The sequence below is a fragment of the Schistocerca nitens genome, chromosome 9 (assembly GCF_023898315.1).
Source record: "Schistocerca nitens isolate TAMUIC-IGC-003100 chromosome 9, iqSchNite1.1, whole genome shotgun sequence".
In the NCBI taxonomy this organism is placed as follows: Eukaryota; Metazoa; Arthropoda; class Insecta; order Orthoptera; family Acrididae; genus Schistocerca; species Schistocerca nitens.
Window position 1 is genome coordinate 224,858,850 of NC_064622.1, and position 5,989 is coordinate 224,864,838.

At 47.0% G+C, this 5,989-nt stretch overlaps 1 pseudogene; it reads left to right on the top strand.

The window, feature by feature from the left end:
- Window positions 1–223: 223 nt before the first annotated feature.
- LOC126204139 (dynein axonemal heavy chain 8-like) lies at window positions 224–638 on the top strand (annotated as a pseudogene).
- The last annotated feature ends 5,351 nt before the right edge of the window (window positions 639–5,989 follow it).

Consider the following 5,989-nt stretch of genomic DNA (forward strand, 5'->3'; position numbering starts at 1 on the left):
CTGAGCGCCAGCAAGCTCCAAACAGAAACACACACACATACACACACGAACACACACACACACACACACGCACACACATACACTAGGGAATCTTATACCATGCTTCCTGCAAAGCAGTGACACGGTCAGGTAACGGTGAGATGTGGTCATGCACTCTTTTCTCCAAAATAGATCACAGATGCTCAATAATATTGAGATCTAGTGACGGTGATGGCCAGGGGAGATGCGACAGTTCACCCTTGTGCGAGAGCTCGAGACGGAGCGGACGGCGCTCATGACCGACGCCACCGCCAACAAGCGCAAGATGCAGGAGCTCGAAGCAGATCTGCTGTACAAGCTAACCACGGTGCAAGGCTCACTGGTGGACGACGAGACGGTGAGCCAGGTGCTGAACGTGACCAAGAACACAGCGGCTGAGGTGCGCGAGGTGCTGGCGGTGGCCGCAGAGACGGAGGTCAAAATCAACACGGCTCTTGAGGAGTTCCGGCCAGTGGCGACGCGGGGCAGCGTACTCTATTTCCTGATCGTCGACATGGCCATGGTCAATTGCGTGTACCAAACGGTCCCTGGTGCAGTTCCTCGAGCGTTTTGATATCTCCGTGCGCGCTCTGAGGAGAGCCTCGCGACGTCCAAGCTGATAGCGTCCATCATAATGACATTCGAACTGTTCCGGTACAAGTGCCGCGGCTTGTTCGAGGACCACATGTTCATGTTCACCCTGCTGCTGTCGCTCAAAGTAGACATGGAGCGGGAGTACGAGTCGCACGAGGAGTTCAACACATTCATCAAGTTCGGGAAGATGCGAGTAGTGTGAAGGGGAACTCTGTAGTTTTGGAATACACCATCACCACTGAGGAAACAGATTGTATTCTTGGATGGACCTTCTCAGCCAAAACGGTCACTTTGTAGAAATGCGATCTTGCAGAGAACCCAAGGTGCCCTCGATATGGCTGTGCAAATAATCAGTGAAGCCCATTCATGTTCCATTTTTGGGACATAAACTCTGCCAGACGTTGGGAATAATATTCTACAAGATTCATCCGACCAAATTGCTTTCTTCCATTGCTTCGTAGACTACGTTTTATGGCTTATGCACAATTTTTCCTGCTATGCCCATCTACATCACTGGTGAGTGTTTTGAAATTCCAGCTCGATCTGTAATTCCATGCTTATGGAGCTCCATTCGAGTTTCGGTGCTGTCTGTGTTTGGAGAGCGACATTCAGTTCTGCAGTGACTTTTACACCCGTCGTCCTCCTACACTACTGGCCATTAAAATTGCTACACCACGAAGATGACGGGCTACAGACGCGAAATTTAACCGACAGGAAGAAGATGCTGTGATATGCAAATGATTAGCTTTTCAGAGCATTCGCACAAGGTTGGTGCCGGTGGCGACACCTACAACGTGCTGACATGAGGAAAGTTTCCAAACGACTTATCATACAAAAACAGCAGTTGACCGGCGTTGCCTGGTGAAACGTTGTTGTGATGCCTCGTGTAAGGAGGAGAAATGCGTACCATCACGTTTCCGACTTTGATAAAGGTCGGATTGTAGCCTATCGCGATTGCGCTTTATCGTATCACGACATTGCTGCTCGCGTTGGTCGAGATCCAATGGCTGTTAGCAGAATATGGAATCGGTGGGTTCAGGAGGGTAATGCGGAACGCCGTACTGGATTCCAATGGCCTCGTTTGACTAGCAGTCGAGATGACAGGCATCTTATCCGCATGGCTGTAACGGATCGTGCAGCCACGTCTCGATCCCTGAGTCAACAGATGGGGACGTTTGAAAGACAACAACCATCTGCACGAACAGTTCGACGACATTTGCAGCAGCATGGACTATCAGCTTGGAGACCATGGCTGCGGTTACCCTTGACGCTGCATCGCAGACAGGAGCGGCTGCGATGATGTATTCAACTACGAATCTGGGTGCACGAAAGGCAAAACGTCATTTTTTCGGATGAATCCAGGTTCTGTTTACAGCATAATGATGGTCGCATCCGTGTTTGGCGACATCGCGGTGAAAGCAAATTGGAAGCGTGTATTCGTCATCGCCATACTGGCGTATCACCCGGCGTGATGGTATGGGGAGCCATTGGTTACACGTCTCGGTCACCTCTTGTTCGCATTGACGGCACTTTGAACAGTGGACGTTGCATTTCAGATGTGTTACGACCCGTGGCTCTACCCATCATTCGATCCCTGCGAAACCCTATATTTCAGCAGGATAATGCACGACCGAATGTTGCAGGTCCTGTACGGGCCTTTCTGGATATCGAAAATGCTCGACTGCTGACCTGGCCAGCTCATTCTCCAGATCTTTCCCCAATTGAAAACGTCTGGTCAATGGTGGCCGAGCAACTGGCTCGTCACAATACGCCAATCACTACTCGTGATGAACTGTGGTATCGTGTGGAAGCTGCAAAGGCAGCTGTACCTGTACACGCCATCCAAGCTCTCTTTGACTCAATGCCCAGGCGTATCAAGGCCATTATTAAGGCCAGAGATGGTTGTTCTGGGTACTGATTTCTCAGGATCTACGCACCCAAATTGCGTGAAAATGTAATCACATGCCAGTTCTAGTATAATGTATGTTTCCAATGAATACCCGTTTATCATCTTCATTTCTTCTTGGTGTAGCAATTTTAATTGCCAGTAGTGTATTTTTCGTTACAATCTTTCTCAATGACCGTCTGTCAGGATCACTCATACATTTTCGTCCGCTTTGTGACCTAGCGGACGACACTCTTCTGCTTTCCGTGTTCGTGGCATGAATCTGCGAAACACCGAACACTTCGTCTACTTTGGTTACGGAAGTACCCATCGCGTGGGCACCAACAATTTGTCAACATTCGAAGTCACTTAGCTCCGATATAATGCGCCCAAACCTACACACAACACTGTGCTGACCGCGACTGATACTTGCAACGTATCGAGAACATTGCACTGCTGCTTTTCGTGGTCACATACAACACGGCAACCTGTATTAATGCTCAACTATATATTTCTCGCAGTGATTCCAAATTATTGTCCAACCCTTTCTTTGAAAGTAATTTTGGTTTCCTTTCTGACCGATCTGTTGAAGATGGCGGTCAATGCCTTCGATCGGCATCGTTTTCCGGCCTCTGTCCTCCCTTAGCATCGTGGAAAGCTAGGTCCCCATGACTATCTAAGAGAGCTTTCAAAGGGAACTCTTGCATGAAGCTACCGGGACATTAGTCTGCAATTTGTAATCACCGACACTTTCCACACACCTGCGTCCGTAATTTACAGCTCAAAATATGGTGTAGGCCGACATTAGAGAGCTTGAAAGGCAATTAAGAAACTGTAGAATCACTCAGAGCAGCAAATGTGTGTGAATGAAGCTGTTTTCACCCAGCACACGGCGACCCCTGTAATCAGAGTGGCAATCCAGACCGGAAATGGACGGTTCTCGCTTCGGACAGCCGTAATGAGTAATCCTGCACGCAGTTTTATTGCCACATTAGGCACTGGAGATCAGTGAATAGAAAGCCGCTTAACCTCACGTGTTCAGCCATCCGAATCAAACGCAACGATGCAATTAGAAGCTGCGGATTCAGAAAAAATTCTTGTAAGCAACTGTGTCTGACAGAGATGAGTCCGCATACGCTAGCAACGTCTCTGGCACTGGTAAATTCTGCCCTATGATGAATCCAGAGTACAAAGACATGCGAAGGAACTGAGCCAGTGCGAAATATCAAATATTCCGCCTTACTGTCCTCGTAGCACAGAAGAAAGGGAGGAAGATTAGGGTTTAACGTCTCGGTGATAATTACGTCACTAGAAACGGAGCACTAGCTCAGATTGTTTTTTGCATGATGGGGAAGGAAGTCAGCTGTGCCCTTTCAAAGAAACCAACCTGGCATTTGCTTGGGACGATTTGGGGAAATCAGGGAAATGCTAAAAGTGTCTCTTAACATACGATGATAATTTCCTGTTTGATAACCCAATCTTTGTGAATATTTAGTGTATATAACCATCTAGATCACTTAGTAAAACTTCTTTATTTACTGGGCTATTTCGGCTACTGCATCATAAGATATCAAAAAGCAGGACTGTTGATATTTTAAAAAAAAAATATAGTGAATACCACACATCGATATTTAATAAAATATCATTATCGGCCCCAATATACCGAGAAACGTATCGATATGTCGACGGACAAAATATCGACGTGTCTGCGTATAAAAATATCGGCTGCACATTGTAAATATACTGCCGGCTTTAGAGGTGTATATTTAAGTACTGATTTATTATTAGATTCACCTGTGTCCGTATGAGTTAGAGGTGCACTGAACTGTGCTAAGATTAAAGTCGTTGGTGATATCACACATTACTATATATACCACAGTACTGCGACATTGGGAGGGTCATAGACGCCAAATTTTCTGGATCAGGGTAACAATTTGAAACACACGTAGCGTTTCGTAACCTGATCACGGCGCAATATTCCACTTCATCAAGGGACTACGCTGTTTTGTTTGGACTCCTCTATCAGCATTATATGGTAGTGTGGCGAGGGGACTTCAGTGAGTACCAGGACTGCTGAGATGCACCTGCAGTCAAACAATAAATTATTTACGTAACTTTAATTACGAAACTTTATCTTTTCGAGTCGTTAGCTAGAGCTTAATCGCTACCCTCTGAAAGTTGTTTATTTTTCAAGGTGCGATCGCTCACGAAAAGGAAATGTTTTATTTGCATCGTTTAACCACACCTTCCAGCTACGACTCTACGTAAATATCATTCCGTATTAGACATTTGTCTTAGGGTGGTACCAACTTTCCAATATCCTTGTTATGGTAGAAAGCAGCCGCCTGTGTTCCCGCCAGTTGTATACGCTGTTTTGCTGTTCGTCGTCTGTGGCAAATGCTGTCCTCATAGCCAGCGTCTAGCGTGAGGAAAAAGATGAAAATCAGAGGGAGCCAAGTCTGGGGTGTATGGTGGGAGATCGAAAACTTCCCACCGAAAATGCTGCGGAAAGTCTTTGTTGTAGCTGCGGTGCATGTCTAAGCATTGTTATGAAGGACAATGCCTGATGACAAGAGACCTATTCGCTTCTTCTCAATTGCCTTTCGAAGACGATTTCATCAAGTCGTCTGATTCACTCGCTGATCAAAATCATCTGTTGACACGCGCTTCATTCCCTGATCGCCTGCGTCACCAACGTCTGCACGTCCTGCTTCAAAGTTCCTGTACAATTGCGCACTTTTCTGTCACGCATAACAGTTACGTCATGTGGGTTGCATGCAAATGAGGCGGAACCCCTCAGCGTGAAGAAATCGAATGACAGCACGAATTTCACATTTGGCGTTAGACATATATTGTCCTAGGCATCTTTACGCGCTCACTGTGCGCTCAGGGCTGAAATGTGCGACGTTAGCGCAGTCGACGAGCTACTAGAGACAAGACTTCATCGCACTCTCACTGCGGTTTTAATTTCGCGATTGATCGGACTTACTTTCTTTTTAAAAAAATCTAGGCTTTCGTGTTGGTAGAGCACTTTCCCGCGAAAAGCAAAGGTCCCTAGTTCGAGTCTCGGTCCGGCACACAGTTTTAATCTGTCAGGAAGTTTCACATCAGCGCACACTCAGCTGCAGAGTGAAAATCTCATTCTGGAAACATCCCCCAGGCTGTGGCTAAGCCAAGTCTCCGCAATATCCTTTCTTTCAGGAATGCTAGTTCTGCAAGGTTCGCAGGAGAGCTTCTGTAAAGTTTGGAAGGTAGGAGGCGAGGTACTGGCAGAAGTACAGCTTTGAAGACGGGCTGTGAGTCGTGCTTGGGTAGCTCAGATGGTAGAGCACTTGCCTGCCAAAGGCAAAGGTCACGAGTTCGAGTCTCGGTCCGGCACACAGTTTTAATCTGCCAGGAAGTTTCATACCAGCGCACACTCCGCTGCAGAGTGAAAATCTCGTTCCAGAGTCTCTCTGTATGAAGCTCGGGTGACTTCATCTCGCAGCCGCT